Source organism: Sebastes umbrosus, chromosome 14, assembly GCF_015220745.1.
Source record: "Sebastes umbrosus isolate fSebUmb1 chromosome 14, fSebUmb1.pri, whole genome shotgun sequence".
NCBI classification, from domain to species: Eukaryota; Metazoa; Chordata; class Actinopteri; order Perciformes; family Sebastidae; genus Sebastes; species Sebastes umbrosus.
In genome coordinates, this window is record NC_051282.1 from 6,962,001 (window position 1) to 6,981,636 (window position 19,636).

Consider the following 19,636-nt stretch of genomic DNA (forward strand, 5'->3'; position numbering starts at 1 on the left):
AATCTGGTCTGCGCTGCCTTTGTCGAGTTTGAAAGGAATGATAAAGTGTCTCTTTATACATCCATGCTACGGTGCCTCTGTGTTGTTGTTTCATAAATATAGGTGCAACTCAAACCGTTCCGCACAACGTGATTGGTTGATGCCTTTATTGGCGGTGCGGGAACTCAGAAAATCAACCTTGTTCCGAAAAAAAAGATATTGCTTTTTCGCTGTGTAATATCTGCGTACTGTGTGAAAGTACTCATGACAAAATCAAGAGTTCGTAAAAAATATGTTGAAGTGCGAATTAATCGCACAAAAAAAACTGCCAGTGTGTAACGGCCTTTACCGGCAGCCATAAAACGGCCTGCGAGGGCAAGTGAGCAGCGTGTAAGGTTACAGTATGTTCACTAAAAGTGCTTCTTTTTGCCACTGACAGGCTTAGATTGTTACTATAAGTGTCTCATCCACATTGTCAAAATCATGTAAATATTCAGGAATGACATTGAAAATCTTTTAGATAACACTTTCTGAACTCCAACACAACAAACTCTGCCCGGCCGGCACTCTCGTTTCCACCATGGATGTATTCCTCTATTTCACCGTTGTCTTCTGGTAACACGTCACCTCGTCACATTTCAGAACGAGACTTCTCCTTGAGCGAGACTCTTTCCATAATGTCTCATAATAACAATCAGAGCCTGTCATGGCAGAAACAAGCACTTTTAGCGGACGTAAATGACAGAGCCAGCTTGCCCCAATAGAATCACATTGCGCTCCCGCTCAATAGTGGACCAATTTCAGAAATTATTGTTGTTATTAGTCAGTTAGACACAAAAAACATGGGTTTAGGTTGAAAATTACTGAAGTTACCTTTTAAGGTAATTTTCCTATGTATAGTAATTCAGTGGTGCCCAAACTTAAAAAGAAAAATGATAACATATCATTAAAACCGCACAATATATAAATGGAAATAAACAAATCTCTGTTTTAAAGGCACACACTTTGGGAACCACTGGCATAGTTTCTCCTTGGTGTTTCGGTTAAAAGAAATAGCTCGGCATTTTGGGGAAGATCGATACCGCTCTTAATATCTGTACGCTAGACATTCAGCGGCTTATCCTAGTTTAGCATGAAGACTGGAAACAGGTGGGAACCAGCTGGCCCGACTCTGTCCAGAGGTAACAAAACTGACAACTTCGGGCAGCTGCTCAGCCGCTGGCCCTGCGCTCAGACCTCCATCAGTAGAACATCACCTTTGGAGTTCACATAAATTATTGTTACTCATTGTGAATGGATAATGGATTTTTAGTGCACTGCCATTATGGCAAGCTTTTTTATTTTGCCATACCCTATTTTAGTGTTGGCCTTGATAGTACTGCAATCATCACATTGTACAGTAAAAGCAAGTAAAGCTTTACAGTGCAGCATTGTCTAACACCCACTGCAGTACTTTGCACAGGGCCTGCAGTTCCTCAGTTGACCAACCGGTCTCAGCAACACACCTCGGCCTTCAGGAAGCCCGGCTCTGCCTTTAGGCCGCGGGGCCTGGAGTGCATATATTTCTGTATGATTTTAAATCACTGAAATGACTGTATTGTGTGTCTCTTCAAACATAATGACTATAACTTGCTCTAGGCAACGCCAGTTGTATCATTTGTATGCTTTAATTGTATCGTTTTAAGTTAATTTGACCTCTTTGAACATTGAACACAATATTTTCCCCACAGGGAAAAAAAATTATTATTCTGGATGAGGAGAATCAGTCACATGTGGTTGAGACATATTTTCATTCATTTCCATTTTTATGAAGGGGATTCATTTCTAAATAGGTAATATAATCCCTACCACTGGTACACAGATTTCCCAGTGACCTTGCATGCTGCCTTCAATCAACCACAGATATGCTGTGTATGAATTAAGAGTTTACTACTGAGGGTTTACTACTTATTTTAACCCATGTGCTTCTGTCTGTGCAACCTGTATAATAATGTTGTTTGCCTCAGGCAGCATCCTTTATTGGCCAAACAGCCACGATTCAAAGTGATAATTAAAATGGAGGTGTTATAATCACAACATAGCTGCCTCTTCTTTTTACTGTTCTGTAATATACAAGCCTTCCTTGAAGAAAACTAATTATGCTTTGATGAAGAACGTTCATATGATTTATAACATAGGGGTCTCTGCCTCAGAGTCATTTGTTATCTTTGATTTACGTGATGTAACAAAACAAAAAACAGGAATGGTAAGAAATGTGCAATCAGTTCAGTAATATCTTTAACATCCGCTGAATGTTGGGAGATTAATTACTCCAGTGGCGTGATCATCTTGTTGAAGAAAAAGTACTCAAAAGAAGTACTAAAACTCTTTCACTTCAGAAAAAGTATCAAACATTACAGTATTAAAATAAACAGGTTTTAATTCTGAACAAAAGTACAAGTAAAAGTACAAGTAAAAAACTTGGTATTTGTAGTTTTAGGGATTTTCCTGCTTTTAGATCAGTTGAAAAATGATATACCCTCCTCTACAGATTGAGAAAATTATCAAAAACTGTTTAGATAATGCCAATAATGTGTTGCGTCTAGTGGGCTACCCCTGGGTCTGAAAAGTGAAGGCAATGCTAAAGTGCCTTGAACCTGCATTCTTTCTAACAGCCAGCAGGGGGCGACTCCTCTGGTTGCAAAAAGAAGTCTGATGTATAGAAGTCTATGAGAAAATGACCCTACCTCTCACTTGATTTATTACCTCAGTAAACATTGTACACATGAGTTTTTCAATCGCTAGTTTCAAGTCTTCTTCAATACAGCATGATGTTCATTTAGTAAATTATGGTCCCATTTAGAGTCAAATAGAACATAAAACAGGGGATGATTTAGGGCGTGGCTACATTGTGATTGACAGGTCGTTTCCACGGTGTTGTCCAGTCTGGGAATTGTCCACGTTTTCGTTGTACAACTTTAACCCTTTCATAGTGTCCTTTCAGTTCATAAAAGTTAAATATAACCTTTTTGGTCGCCTAAAAATGTCTTATTCAGCGTTCGGTTGTACTTAGCTCCACACTCTCGTGTCACCTCTGGTTGCAAAACCAACATGGTGACGGCCAAAATGCCAAACTCTAGGCTTCAAAATGGCAGGCAACAAACCAATGGGTGTCGTCACGATGACTATGTCCACTTCTTATATGCAGTCCGTGGTTGCGTCATTGAAATGAAAGTAGGATGTCTTGGAAATAAATGATTTTTACCCAACAAAAGCAATTTCATGAACTTAATGTCCCAAGTCTCTTATAAAAACAGAAAAATTGGATAAATGTAGGGGAGAAAAACAGCTCCCTTTGAAATGTTGTAGAATAAAGTAGGAAGTCTTGAATAAAATTCCATTAGACACATACACAGGATTCACTTGACATCTGTCTGAGTGCTTAAGACGGAGCTGGCCCGGGGCAAAGGTGAACTTAGAGGCTGTTTAGCATCTCTGGGGCCCCCAGAGGGACCCCAAAAAGAGGAAAATGATAAATTGGTGGTTTCAAGTCAAAACCTTGTTTGTCTAAATTGTCAACTTTTCTGGATCTAATAAAAACACTACTGTTTAGCGAGATGACAGTGCTGTTTTAAGATTAGAGTTTATTTACAGCTTTATGTGCTAAACAGGGTTGAAAATGATCTCAGTGCATAAGGGAGCATGACATTCTTCACACATTTTTAAAGCATTTGAAAGCAACATTCACCTGAGATTCAAGCAATATTTTATTGTTTCTTTAAGCAAAGTTTTAAGTAATTCTGAGCATTTCAAATAGAGCACCTGCAGTGTGTGGACAGGAGCCCGTGGTTCAGTAACGGATCTAAATAAATTCCTAGCAGACTCCCTTCATCTTCAGATAACATTTGTCAGCTACACTGACAGATGTGAGTAGAGATAAGTACACTGCATCACATTTACAGCTTCGCACGAGGTCTCGCATGTCACCTTCAGACGTTGCTCACATGCGGAAGGCTGAAGCACGAAAGACATGAGGCTTTCATGGCAAACCCCTTAAACCCCCTCCGCTGTTTAGCACACTTGCAGGCTGCAAAGAGCATAGATGGTTCATGCACTGATGCACATTACAACAAAAACTGAAAGGTGTGCAATGTAAGTAACCTCACAGCACACATGGATCCTCTCTAACTGACTCTATAGGCTTGTGGGCATATGGGAGCTCTGCAGTGGAGAGCAGGCTGTGGGCAAAATTAGAGGGTGATGCCTGTGTAAAATAAAACGGGTGTTTCATGTGTGTCTGGGTGTACAAATGTGTGTGTCACACAAAAGCAAAAAGGAAAAGACAAAGTTGTTTATAGTCTTGTAGTTCATTACAAAGATAATTACACGCTGTTCTGTGTCTAATGTCTTCCTTCAGTGTATTTGACATACAAACAGAGAGAGTTAATCCCTCAGGCAGGGAGGAGGAGGAAGATGTAGAGATGAAGGCAGAGACGATGATGCAGCAGCGACGGCGGTGGCGGCTGACTTAACAAAAGGACCAACATCCCTGACCTTAGCAGCTACCGGCAGCATTTATAGAGGGACCGGAGGAACAGGATCGGACCAGAGATAAAAACATGATAATAATAGCAAATAACAGGATAAATAACAAAGTTCACCGGGGGTGTAAGCAGATGCAGAGCAGAGGAGATGGTGGGTGGTGGAACCCCAGAGGTTGCGGTTTATTTATATTTCCATATTTATGCCTATTTCCATTTCTCTCCTCCTCCTCTCCTCCTCCTCTCTCTCTCTCGAAGAAATAAAACCTGAGGCTCTCATCTGCAACATCAGCAGCAGGATGAACAGAGGTGCTTTTTGTCACTTTGACAGGAGTTACTATAGGAATATAGGGGGGCTATTATTCTGACATACAGCACACACAAACCTATACTGTAGAAGCAATTTCATACATGAACATATACAGTAACCCAGGTCCATTTATTTCCATATGAAGAGGCGATAGAGGAATATCGCTCTCATTCATCTGAGGGAGAAGAAATAACAAGAGGCTAAATCTGCCCGCCTCTCTCAGCGGAACATGCCGTGAGCTGAGAAATACATTTATGTCCTTCCTTGTAGCTGTTAATGCTCTCACAGCAGGGGGCTGTTAGGATACCCAGGTTGTTGTACTCACAGTTATACACGCTCATCTCCTTATCTGTATGGACAGTACACGTAATAGATGCATGAAGAGGTCGTGCAGCATAGTAATATGTGTAAGTGAGCACACACACTTCTGAAAGTAGAGAAGTTGCTCACAGCATCCTCTCGTCATCATCGCCCTCACCTCAGGAAGTTTCTGCGGCTGTCTAATTTGCCTTTTAGCTTTCTCCTCTGTTCATGATTTAGCACCTTTGAATTTTTCTGTATATCTCTAAAATATAAGACCATTATTTTACAGGATTTGCTAAAAGCTCATAGTGAAGTTGGCTACACAATGAAAAACAAGATTGGGAGCATTTCTATTGCCTCTGCACGGCTCTCAACATGGCAACGGCTGAGCAGGCAAATGGTACTAACAACGCTAAGTGAAAACAATGGCAACTGTGCTGACAGAGCTAACAGTGTTAATTTGAGGGGGAATTGGAGAGTGAGTGCTATGTTTTTCGCAACAGCGCCGTTGGTTGGGACCTCATTCTCTGCTCAGGTAGACATTACTCCTCTATATCTTAGCAAATAGTTGTTTGCTGCTTTATTAATGCTCTGGATATCCAGTCCGTTTGTACGAAAAGGTATGAATGCCATGATAGTTGATGGCATTTAGCATTCAATACAAACGCCTTTCTCGCTTTTGACGTGTCATTTGTACGCAATGTAGTCTGTACTGACACATCCGCGTAAATGTGTTACGCTCAGAGCTAGTGACATAGAATAAAAAGTAAGAAAGACTGCTTATGGTGGGCGGGTGGTGAGGTGGATGGGTCCAACAAACACAGGACTTTTAACAATGAGACTGGTGTACGAGACCGATGTTTTGTTTTGCAAGTTACATTATAGACGTTTTTCACGTGTTTTCCATAGTTATGTTATGTTGTTTCCCTAAGTATTTTACTTAGTTTACGTACTTATTCTAAGCCCAACCATGACTTTTTTCCTAAAGCTGACTAAGTTGTTTTGTTGCCTAAACCTAACTGCGGACGTTACCATTGTTTTGTTGTGTGGTGTACAAATGACACACAAAAAGTGGAGTACAAATGACATGTGAAAAGCCTAAAATGCGTCTTGATGACACGTGGACTGTCAGTGGAATGTCGTGCTATTTATCAACTTCCTGTGAGACCGGGTTGGGATATTGTTTGGACAACCTTTTATGGCAAGTTCCATGTGCACTCTTAAAGTTCATTAAAGGAATTTTGTTTTTGGTAAAAGCGCTAACTTACTTATTTACTTTCTTGCCGAGAATTATTTGAGAAAATTGATTCCTCTTTCATATCTGTATATCCTCTAAATATGAAGCTATAGCCAGCAACTGGTTAGCTTAGCATAAAGACTGTAAACAGCTAGCTTGGCTCTGTCCAAAGGAAACAAAATCCGCCTACCAGCACCTCTAAAGCTCACTTATTAACATTTTATTTGTCGTTTGTTCAATCGGTACAAAAAACAACGGGTAAAGATTCAATAATACGAAATACAATTTGCTGTTTACAGGGAGTTATGTGGCAAATGCTAAGCTAGCCGGTTGTTGACTGTAGCCTTATATTTAACAGACATAAATGACAGTGGTATCAATCTTCACAACTAACTCTCTTTCCCAAAATGTCAGACTATTGCTAAAATTGTAGGTTGATTAGTTGAAATGCCACATCTATATTACTGTACCATAAAACATATTTTGTACATTTTGAGGGAAAAGTATAAAGATCCAAAATGATTCCAAGAGTTAAACTGAAATCATTTAATTTTCTATCTCGGGAACATTTTTTAAAATGTTATTACCTCTTGCTGCCATTGAATTCTCAATGCTCCAGACACTGCCTATAAAGCACCATAATGGTGTTGTGTACTGTAGCAAGAGAACAGAAAAATACCAGCCAAGGCCTTTCAAGTCAATGTCATTTTTTAATGACTACGTTGCTCAGCAACGTCGCACATTACACTCTGTAGTAAGTGGCAGAAATTTACAAAAAGGTCCTCTTGGATGTGTGGGGGATTGTAGGTGGTTCAGAGACTCACCATGATCTTTAAGAGTGCTTGAACAAACTCCTGTCCTTGTCCACGCTGATGTATTCATTGCTAGACGCAGCACTCTTGCACAAAAAACACGCTCGCCGTCTTTAGCACTGAACTGTGTGCAGAATTTTTAATCACATCAGCCGCTCAGAGAAAGAGAGATGAGAAGAATAATTCTTTCTTTGTAATACAGGCTCTGCTTATAGTGCAGAGAGATTCCAACAGGTTTCACGAGGAAGACCTTTTAAAATTTGACTTTTACAATGCAAAGGAGATCGATAGGAGACAAAAGAAATCTCCCTGTCATGGTCCCGGGCACTTTTTGCCATAAGAACAGCCTTGTGCCTGAACGGTTTGGTTTGGTTTCATTTTCACTGTAAAAAATAGTTAATTTTTGCTTGACTGGCCCTTTGCAGAATCAATATGTGTTCACACCGTGGCTGTATTTGTCTTTTTACAGTCCGGGTTATACTGACACTGGTGCAGCGTGAGGAAACATCAGAAAGGAAAACATCGAAAACTTTTATTATTTCTTTGGGAATAAGCCAAGGAGAGAAGTGGTATATGGGGGGAGACAGCGGACCAAACCTCATGTTATTATTAATTTATCTGATTCTTACTGCCCAAAGATTTAAAAGGAACATGGAATGAAAACCGCTCCGGTCGGTTTTTCCTCCAACCCAGTATACTTATTTATTCATCGCTCTCTCTCTCGCCCTCTCTCCCACTTAATGTATTCAAGGCACGTATCGACAGCAAGAAAATACAGCAACTCATGGATCTCTGCACAGTTCAACATAGCACAGAGCGGGCTTTGATGTTTTAATACGTGTGGGCTTTCCGTTGGTGAATAGGCAGGCAGCCTCGCGAAGGTCCTCACAGAATACGAGAAAGAACCCAAACAGTATTTGAAAAGACCTCACAGCTTAACCTCTGTTTTTCAAGGACTGCAAATGTGTCACTCTTTTTCAGCATTTCAGTGCCAGTTCTGCCTCGTGTATTCACCCACACACACAGTCAGATATTAAAACACAGTTCATCACAAAACATCACTAGTGGCTCCGTGGTGGTCAAAGAAATGCTAAACAAAAAAAAAAAAAATCAGAGGATTAATTTACTAAAACCCCCAAATATGATTATGTAACAAGGCGATTATTACTGTAAATCTAAATGTTATAGATCACTACAGTAATCTGCATCCTAGTTTTATATTTTTACACATGGAATGGTGACGAGGTAAGGGACAGGAGCGAAAAATAAAAATACCAACAAAGCAAAATGCTGTTTTTGTTTTCATAATATATTGGGTTGCATGCACTTGTGAATTATTCTAATATAGATCGTCCCAAGCAGACAAAGAAGTATTATATAGATTTCCATCATATTGTATCACACTCCACTGTACAATATCCTCTCCTTCCTCTTTATTGTATCGTCTTCGATCTGTCCCGTGTGGCTGTGGGTACGTTCCAGCCTCCACAGATGAGGCACACCTGAGTCTGTCGAGCAGCTTTCTGTCCACATGGTTGCTCTGTGAGCTGTGACCACCTGCTATCAACTACCAATCCTATTCTAGCAGATTGCGGATAATGAATTAAAGCTGAATCAAACCGACAGATGAATAGGAGACACTGTACTATATCAACAAGGACGTGACCGCGGATCTGGGTTTCACTGGGATTGGGACTGCTGACCGCCATTTTAATTTTGCACCTGGTTATGTTTGTCCAGCTGGTTAGACTGTTATAAGGTCATTAAAGGGGCGATATCAGTGGTGATAAGCCTCATAGATGTGGGTCAGTAGGACCCTGCTACACCCACTAGTAGGTTTTGTCATTGATTCACATGGACGATCACAAAAAGAAGGAATAAAAGAAGACGACAGCAACATCTAGCGACCGTATTAATTATGACGAGCAAAAAACACAGTACTTTCACCAAGGAGACCGGGGTTCGCATCCCTCATGAAACCAAACAACGTGTAATCCTGTTCACAAACGTTAGGTTTTTACTTTCGCTTTTCAAAAAGGTTATTTTGAGCCAAAACACAATGTTTTTCCCTGAACTTAACCAAGTGTTTTAGTTGCCTAAACCTAAAGAAGTCGTTTTGTTTGTGTTCAAAACATAACGTTCTATTCGGTTTTACAACGTGTTAGAACGTGTTGCTTTTAAGTTTCGCTTACACTTTTACAATGTAGTAGGCACAGTAGGCCCCTACTGACCCACATCTATGAGGCTTATAATCTTATAATGACTGATAACGCACATTTAATGAGCTGATAACAGTGGAATCGAGTGGTTTGTTTGTCAGAACCCAAATGAGGAGAAAAAAACGTTGGATCATATAACGAATAAATAAATATTCTTTCTGGTAATATAAACTCTACTTACAGTATTTTAGAGAGATTATTCTCAGAAGAAGATCCCAACAAGTTTCAAGAAAAAGACCTGGGTCACGTATGAATTCTTTAAAGCGAAGGACAACAGATTGGTGGGTTGGTTTAGTAATATGAGGTCAATATATGAGGTTAATTCAGATTTAGGGTCACAGAGAGAAATACTGTCCTGTGATTGTTATTTTCTCTCAAAATGCCTCCGAAAGACTAAATCCTAAGTGGCCAAAACAAACCATGAATATCATTTTCGAATATTTATTCCACTCAGGCCTGAGAGCCAAACGTCTCCCAGTCATGATCTTAATTAATTATGCCTTACGGGCTGTTTGCAGAATGCCAGTTCTAATTGTATGCTACAGTATCATTATATACTGGGATATTGTACATTTTCTGGGAAATTAACTGAGAAGCTGTTAAAATAACTTGTGCGTTTCTGTCTATCCCAGCAAATTATATACCTGGCAATTCACTTTCTCACAATGATGCAAAAGAACCCCATTAAAATCCAATATTGCCTGAAAGCAGCCCTGCTCATTAATTTGCAACATTTCCCACAATGATATAAACATTATGGCAACGTCTCTGATGGTTGACAAATGTATGCTGTCTCACTGGATATATCCTGATATTCATCGCCCAACAGAGGCGGCGACTTCGCCCAAAGCCAAGAACAACTTCCTGTTGTAGTGTGTATTCACATGTGTGTGGTAATCTATAAAGAAATCAATGGAGTAAGTAATCATTAGTGGAGCTGACACTGAACATTTCTATGTTTCATTACAGCACATAGGTGGGATTGAATCTAGAAAACTCCTGTGAGAATAGAGAAATAAACTATAAGAGAGCCCTGATGAGGCTCCTGGCGCCCCGTGTGAGCTCCTCCATTATCGTAAAACACACTGAGCACGCGGTATATTAAAACGTTCACTCTCTTGCATGCCTTCACGTGAATGGCTGGTGGATCGATACAATCTCGGTAGAGCACGCGCTACCTGTCAGCGTTTCATGAGTGTCATCACTTGACTGATAATTTGCCTGAGCTGAGGGAATCCCTTGAGGTAGATCTCCAAGATAATGTATACAGTGAAGACTATGAATCAAAGCTGTAGTGTCCTGAAGATGTTTTGCATTGAGACTACTGTACTGTATATGCTGAGTGGTCTGACTAAAATAAACAGGAGCTTTACTATTACACAAGTTCAAAATAGCACATTTCAGGACTGGTAAAGGACCATATTTCTGATATTTCTAAATAGAAATATAACAAAATATGTTTTATATATATATATATATATATATATGTATATATATATATATATATATATATTGAAGGACAGTCATTGCCATACTGATGTGAATACGTGGAAAGCAGGAACAAAAAGTGCCCTAGGAAATCTGCCATAGTGGCTCGGTTAAGTAGTGGTAATGGATGATTAAAATTCACCTTGTTAGTAGAGGCTATGAGAGGATTGTGTCTGAAATCAGGACAAGAGGAGCCGAACTGAAAGTGCACGGAGTGGATTATGGGTGCAGGTGGGAACGTGCAGAGCGAGCACACGGAAATCATGGAGGGAGAGGAGCGGAAAGAGGTCGGACTGATGAGACGGTGCAGTGACATAAAACAGGAGCAGGTGCTAAAAAGACACACATTGTTCTGGAGAATAAAAAGTAAAAGACACCAATGTAACTTATGAAACAAAAAAGGTGAAACAACACGTGATAACTAGTACTGTTGTATATTTAATAGTGTCTTGCCCAGCAGAGAGTGCCACAGTTTTCCAGTTGGTCTACAATATCCACATGGTTCAGACTAATGACTGGCTCATGCATGGTCCAGTCTACACCCTGTCCAGGCCTGAACTTCCCTGATTGACAGAGGACCAAAGCCTCCCTGTTGTTCCAGATGGTGGACCTCAAACTCCTGAGAGAGACTGGTTGATTTTTCCAAGTAACTAAATTAATAAACTGAGTACACAAAAAGCAGCGGCAGGCATGAGTGGGCACAGGAGTGCGTCAACTGTACATTAGCTCTGCTATTGTGCGTCTCTTGACAATGGTAACCATGACGATGTCTCTACTTGTTGGAAATAGTCTGGGTAAAGGAGAGCATGTGATGTGTTTGAATGGGCCCTATTATGGGTATTTGTCCATAAATGTTTAAAGGAATAGTTTGACATTTTAGGAAATACACCTATTCGTCATCGAGATAGATGAGAAGATAGATAACTTTCTTCCGTCTGTGTGCTAAATTTGTGGCTAGGACCAGCAGCTGGTTAGCTTAGCTTAGCATAAAGACAGGGGGAAACAGCTAGCCTCGCTCTGTCCAAACGCAACAAAATCTGCCTATTGTACCAGCACCTCTAAAGCTCATTAATTGCTCACTAAAAATACCTTTGGACATAACCAGGCTAGCTGTTTCCCCATTTCTAGGCTAAGCTAAGCTAAGCTAAGATTATCAGCTGCTGGCTCCGGCTAACTACATATTTACCAAACAGACATGAGAGTAGTATCGAGCTTTTCATTCTTCGGTCGTCAAGAAAGTAAAGGTGTAGTTCCCAACATGTCCAACTATTCCTTTAAAGGTGCTAGATGCAAGATTGGGAGCATTTCTATTGCCTCCGCACGGCTCTCAACATTGCAAGAATTGTGTTTTCGTTTCCTTACCGTTTATATCTACACAGGGATCAGATCTCCTCTCCACGGAGTCCGCCATGTTGCACTGCCATGTTTCTACAGTAGCCCAGAACAGACAAACCAAACTCTGTTAACTTTTCCTGCTTGGGCCAAAGTCAATAACATTACTCGTTCCCGTCGCCGCCACTCTCTCTCTCTTGCTTCACTACTCCCTTCCCACGTACACACACACACTCTATGCACTGGCTCTGCTCCAAATGGCTCTAGGTAGAGACATTCGCGTTTTGCAATGGCCACTGTAGCTCTCCAACACACTTGGCTCATGGGATAGGCTTCAATTGGTTGCAACCTGAAACCTCATTGCTAGATACCACCAGATCCTACACACCGGGGCCTTTAAATGTATGGTGGTTATACTTTTAAAAACTTCCACCACACATTGTTGGAAACCCTCTACCCAGCAGATTTGAAGTGGAGGATCTGCTATTGTAAGATAATCCAGTTCAGCCTGACATGATGTCATTCAACAAATACTCTTTTAACAACGCTAGATTTACTTCACAAAGAGCTTTACTCTTGTCCTGAACAATTGCATATTTGAAAACACATGCAAACTATACTAGGAAAAAAAGTGGCAAACAGCTAGGAGGCAGAGAACGGCGTGGGAGATGAGATGGCAGAGTCGAGGTTGAGTGCCGCTCAGGAATTCCCTTTGACTCTGGTGGAGAGCTGGAGGAGGAGACACATGCTCACGTATAGCTTTGTGTTAAAAAAAAAAAAAAACTGCTGCGTGACTGCTTACTAACAAGAGGGTCAGGCGGAAGGAGACAGGGAGGGGAGAAGTGTCTCAAAGATACATAACGGTCTGGTGGTATAGCACTTATATAAAATATTTACATCAAATTTATATTACCACATCTACATATTATTAATTCATGCTCACATTTTTCCTTTATAAGGTTTAAGTCATGCAAGCCCACTGAAACATAATCTGAAGTTTAAATTGCAAACAGATCTCATCCTCATGACTCACTTCTTCCCTCTCATCCTTTCCCTCCTCTCTTCTCAGCCTCTCCATCTCATTCTCACGTCACTTTCTTTACTCCTGTGTCTCTCTTGTAGAGACCTTGACGACAGGATGCAATCCACCTGAAGAGCAATTTGTAGAGGCACTTAACTCTTTGCTTCCTTTTCCCACCAAGCCAGATGTTCAATCTGAGAGGAGAAGCTAGAAGTCAAGGTCAGACATCGTCGAGTAAACCACGATGACTGCGATAACCGCAAACTAGTAACTACAAGCAGTATCTGAAAGCAGCTGCGGCATGAGCTGAATGGTAATGAGAAGAAGTGCTGTTGTATCGATGGTCCACCTGTAGGGGGCGTTCCCTCTGCATATCCTTAATGCAGTGAGGATGGCACTGCTGTAAAGGAATCAGCGCATTCAGGCAGCAACGAAGAGAGCAGAGATGGTTGATTAAATTTGTATGCGCATGCAGCTGTACATAGAGGCAAAGGTACATCCAAATATAACCTCACATTTAGTTCTGCTTGTGTTCTCTTGAGGGACCACAGAATAACTTTTCCTCTAAGGTCATGTTTGTTTTTTAAATAATCGCCTTGATAAGTTAACCAATATGTGTGGCGCCAACTTAAAACTGCAGAAAATATTAAAAACAGGCGCACACTCACTCATGAACACACACAGAGCTGCTCTTCTTGGTCAGCGTTTCTCTGTGTTACATAACCGTCTGTCCCCTACATCAGAGACATTTTGGTGCTGTTTTAATCCACTGGCTTATCTCTGCTGAGTCTCAGCCAGTGCTGTGTGTGTGTGTGTGTGTGTGTACAGTATGCATGCATGTGTGTCACTTTCATTATGCGAGCATTTGTAGACCCCCTACAGCTGCTAATAAATTCTCTATTCTTAAAGAGCTTAGAGCAAAGTAACACATGTAAGTGAACATGCAAACACGCTCAGACAGGAAAAAACACACACTCACATGCACCCCTAATGAAGCAGATGATATGTCTGCACGCTGATGGGGGTTGATATTGTTAGCTCATGGGAATAAGAGCTAGGACAGGTGCTACAATGAACAGCGGACAATATGAAGGTAGTTGACTTTTGTGTCTCAGAGTTCAATAAAACACACCATGTTGCACCATTATGTCTTAACATACTCAAGGAGAATTATGAAATCAATACCATTGATACATTTAACCAAATAAGGCAAATTTCTCTAATAAAGCAGAAAACTACATATGAATACCAACCTTTTAAATTATTCATTATAAGTACATAAAAACACTTTTTCAAGCTACTCAATGCATACTTCAATAATAACTAGAATTACTACCTTGTAGAGTATACCTCTGCCAGCCAGTCAAGTTGTAGTTTATGCCCATGTCTGTCCAAAATGTGGACACTTCATCATTTTATCCTATTACACTATTTCAGTTGAGTTTCCGCCAAATCCTATTTTCTGAGGTCACAGTGACCTTGACCTTTGACAGCCAAAAATCATATCAGTTCATCCTTGAGTCCAAGTTGACGTTTGTGCCAAGTTTGAAGAAATTCCCTCCAGGCGTTCCTGAGATATTGTATTCACAAGAGTAGTCCAGACTTAACTTAAACTCTAACATATGCGGAAGCATAAAAAGTAATGATGGAGTGATTTTCATCCATGTTTAAGGAGGACCTATTATGCTTATTTTCAGGTACATACTTGTATTTCGGGTTTCTAGTAGAACAACAACTTTAATGTTCAATAAATGCTTTATTTTTCTCATACCGGCTGTGCTGCATCATCTCTTTTCAGCCTCTGTCTGAAACGCTCTGACCGACATGCCCGGTCTTCTCTGATTGGTCAGCTGGCCCACACTGTTGTGATTGGTCAACTGAACCAAACTCTTTGGACTCCGCTCCAGCTCCGCTCTAACTATCTTTGTTTGAGGGAGTGCCAAACTAACTGCTAGGCAAAGTGTGTTACTTGGTAACATCACCATGTCACGGAAGAAAAGGTGGGACTTGAAGCAAGGTGTTTCAGCCAGTTCAGGAGCAATTTTACTCCCTTTGGTGTGGACTTTGGCATTTGTAACTTTGCACAAATAAGTAATACCAGTCACATGTTTTATAACGGAAATGAATCAACAATTTGTTGTGCTACAAAGTTGCCAATGAGCTGAATATAAAGCTTCACCCCAAAAATTAGGATTCAACTTCTGGGAACCAGGAAAGACCAGAACAAACTGGAAAGGGAACCATTATTTTTCCATCTTTTCATGCACCAAAGTGTAAGTCAAGGGTTAAGTTAGCGACAACAACGATTTTAGAAATATTTTTCGTTATAATTAGTTGAAATTCTCATTACATCCCGACAGCAATCAATAAATCATAACTCTGGCAAAAAGAAAGAGAAGAAAATATGATATCTGTGGCTGTCGCAGGACTGTAATAAATCCGTCAAATCATTTCATTCAGCCCGAATGTAATGATTGGACGGGCTACCTGCCTGTCTACCTACATGCGCACACTCTACCCGTGCAATCACTGCGCATCACAGATTCTTCCACAAGCTGCTAGCTTGACAGCTGTGAGTACTAACAAAAGACATGTTTATTGTTCACATTTATTATGATATGTTTTACGTTCCTAATGATAGTTTTGGGGGAATGGCTTTGGAGGGAAGCCTGAAGAGACGGGCTGTCAGTGTTGGCAACTTTCTTGCTAGTTTTAGAACCTTTTGGAGCTAGTGCTGCTAACTACTTTCATTGGACAAGAGTTGGCAACACTGAGGTTGGTTTTTCGGTTGGATAATTTTTAAAAGTATAGTGTACTCTTGCTAGTTTCTCAAGATCACCTCGACCAAAGACAGATGAATAAATTGACAAATGAATGGCCTAACCAACATCGCCATCCTTAGGCACCATCGCTAGGAGGGCAAAAGCAGGAAATTAACCATGGATTAATATTGATTGCTGATGTATTTTTTTCCACCAGCAGTCCCATAGTTTTCCAAGTAAAGTCAAAAGTTCAGGAAGAACTTTTAAAAGCACTCCAGCCTCCACGGACATAATCTTTAAATTCAAACTCCATTACTCTTCTGGAAACAGCAATCTTAGAAATTAATAAGGTTAAATATTATTCTGTGCAATGCCCTTTATCGCAGTCTAAACCAGTCTCTCTTGTGCATTTGGAGAGCCATGCTGAATGTAAAGCTTTACCAATTTTTTAATTATCGTGAATCAGTTGGTGCTTCTTGTAATTCAGTAACGTTCTCGCATGATTCAAACATCATAGTAATTTTAGAGCAGTTTGTTTTGTTACTGGAAATGTACTCGTGATGACCTTCAACTTTAATCTTCCACAGGTCATGTCTTCCTCTGTCTCAGTCTGAAGGGGCTCTTACCCTCTTATCTCACGGAGAGGGCCTAAACCCCTTCAATCCTCTCATCTCTCCCTGATGATGGCAGAGCCCTCAGAGACTCAGACCATCAAAGGCTCTGGAGAGGAAGGCCAGGAAAGAGAGAGAACACACAATTTGGCAGCCTAATTTGGTTTGCTTTGGCTCCTTTTAAATGTGTGTGTGTCTTTGTGTAGGGCAAATGCTAAGAGCCCATCATAATCCCTTCATTCCCATTCCCCACCACGCCTGACTGCACCAGCCTCCAAACAATCCCTGGGAGCCCCAGCAAAACCTGCACCCTGTATGGGTTGTAAAATGAGTTACTGGAGAAGATCCCTGCTCCTGGAGCACGATCACTTTATGAGCGATTAGTTACAATAGTGTTTGCTGGAGTGGACTGTATAGAACAGAGAGGAGCAGCAAGCAGTTCGTACAGTAAATAAGATGCCCTTTAATGGGATCTATGGAGTCGGTGGATGTTGTTGCAGTAGTTACAGTAATAAAACAAAAGCACCTCATTGTATTCAGTGTATTGTGTGGCACACAGCATAGACAGCATATAAATTAGTATAGTACTTTACTAGTACTTTACTTTAAGTACTTTTTTGTGAGTTCACACTAACTTATTACAAACGAACCAGAAATTCAACATAAGTCACTTGACATAAAAAATACCTCATTCACTAGACTATTTTTGGTGACAAACCATGTATTATCAGCACAACCTGGTTTTATGAGGTAAAATCAGTTATTCTGGTGAGTGACAGCATGTTACGCTGCTCTTACAGAAATAGTTCCATATTTTGGGAAATGTGCTTCCTTGCTTTCTTGCCAAGAGTTAGGTGAGAATATCAATACCACTCTCATGTCTTTATGCTAAATATGAGGCTGGAGCCACACCAGCAGGTTAGCTTAGCATAAAGACTGCAAACGAGGAAACAGCTATAGCCTTTTTTATCTGTACAAAAACTACAGTCTAAAAATGACAATGTGCCATTTTTACTATTTCTGGAACATGTTAATTAGTGAGCTTTAATTAGTGAGGTGCTGGTTGGCAAATTGTGTTACCTTTGAACAGAGCCAGGCTAGTGGTTTCACCCTGTTTACAGCCTTAAAGTTGCTAATTACGAGATTGGGGGGGATTTCTATTGCCTCCCCACGGCTCTAAACACGAGCCGGCAGCTCATAGCTAACGGTGCTAACAGTGAAAACAACGTCAACAGTGCTGACAGAGTTAACAGTGTTAACGTGATGGTGAACTGGAGAGTGGGTGCTACGCTTCTGCAACGGCACCATCGGTCGGTACGACGTTATCAGCTGTAACCACTGTATGAGTTGGAGTGCAGAGCGGCGGCCGTGAGCGAGCCAGTGGGGCACGCTCACATGCACTAAAAGGACACGCAGCCGGCCCGGCGATGTCGACAAAGCACGGAGAAGCTCAGATTATAACACACGCAGAGGGAGAGAGACTTCATTCTCTGCTCAGGTAGACATTACTCCTCTATATCTTTACATAGCAAATAGTTGTTTGCTGCTATATTAATGCTCTGAACATCGTATAGAGCGCCTTTAATGCTTGGTTTGCCCCAGAGGTCACGTGAAAATGGATCTTTTCAGGCCGTGTCGGTGCACTTGTTTGGTGTGCAGCAGAGTTCAAACGATAGTTTTCTCACCAGCCTTAATAAAGCAAACTAGTCCGGCAAACACACTGGAGTTTCTTTTAACATCACCAAACAGGTTATGAACTTCAGTTGTTGCATTAAAGGCTATGCAGTGCCTTGTGATGATATGGCTTCAATACACTGCTTATTCACTAAAGAATAATCCTATACAGTATACATAAGGCTGGTGAATTATTGATTCTCTATTGAGAGGAAAAAAAGAAAAAGGGAATTAAGGCACAAAGAGAAAATAGACAACAAACACCCACAATGAGCAGCTGCAGTTACAGTTGGACCCCAGTTGCGGAAAGTGAGATGATGTATACTCCAGACTTTTCTGAAGGGTAGAAGAAGAATAGGGTTGGAGTTTTAAAAAAAAAAAAAAAATCAATGAGCTCTGGGTGAGGAAGTGCTGGCACACACGTGGACTGCCAGAACAGTGTTCAGGAGGAGACAGGCTGGCTTCCTGATGATGCCCCCGGAGACGAGGAGAAGAGGGGGAAGTGAGATCATGTGTAGGAGGGGAAGCAGCTGCAGAAGTGGACGCCGACTCTGGAGCTAGAGAGGTAAGGTGGTGCAGATGCTTCCCAGAAACCTTGAGAACACGCTCATGGGGGTGTCTTAGAGACTCTCAGTGAGGCTGGAGAGTTAGGGACTGTGCCACGTTGCCCAGTCAGCAAAATGAAACAGCTGAGACGGTCAAGGACGAAGGTCATCAGAAGAGGTACAGGTAGGCAGAACAGAATAAAAACTTTGACACTAACAGTGTAGCACCCGTTTTTCAGTCATGACAGAACAGATAATCTTCAATTTTAATCAACACAGTTGTCTCCAACAACCATGTTATGGCTCGCACTTCATTAACACTCTAATAATCTGCCTGGTCAGATGATTAATTTATGTGCTCTGTATAATAACCCGCCCTGTTGTTCATGACCTCTACCTTTAGGCTGGTCACGATGGTATTGGTGGAGGTCAGCAGTTAGAGGAAGGGTCCTGAATCAGAGCCTCCCAGACCACTCAGTATACCAGGTACTCAAAGACACTGCCACGATGACAAACTCCCTGGGGCCGCACAAATGCCGTGTGATTCGTACGGCATGTTGTCCGACAGCTACACTCAAAGGTGGAGTGAAAAGCTGGCTATGACAGAGGAAGGCGTGTAAATACGGGGATAACGACTCACATTTCCTGACAGTCCTTGCTGGAAGTCACTCGCAGTGTTGCTGTAGGTTGTTCACATGAAAAATGACAAAAATAATTGCTTCAAGGATGAAAAAAAGAGGGCTAGAGAGAGAAGTTCAAACCGTGACTCCTGTCTCACCTATAAGCACCGCTGGTCAATCATGCATAAGGAAAGTTGGGGGGA

The 19,636-nt window shown here is 41.1% G+C and overlaps 1 protein-coding gene and 1 long non-coding RNA gene across 5 annotated transcripts in view; both read right to left on the reverse strand.

Annotated features, from left to right (window-relative positions):
* Positions 1–19,636, reverse strand: part of pecam1 (platelet/endothelial cell adhesion molecule 1) — a 192,714-nt gene that overhangs the window by 63,563 nt on the left and 109,515 nt on the right. The window lies entirely within an intron of this gene.
* On the reverse strand, positions 492–18,539 carry LOC119502436. The gene is made up of 3 exons (XR_005210071.1): positions 18,527–18,539; positions 9,732–9,735; positions 492–660 (listed from the first exon to the last, which is right to left on the reverse strand). It is a non-coding gene; the product is annotated as an uncharacterized LOC119502436 (long non-coding RNA).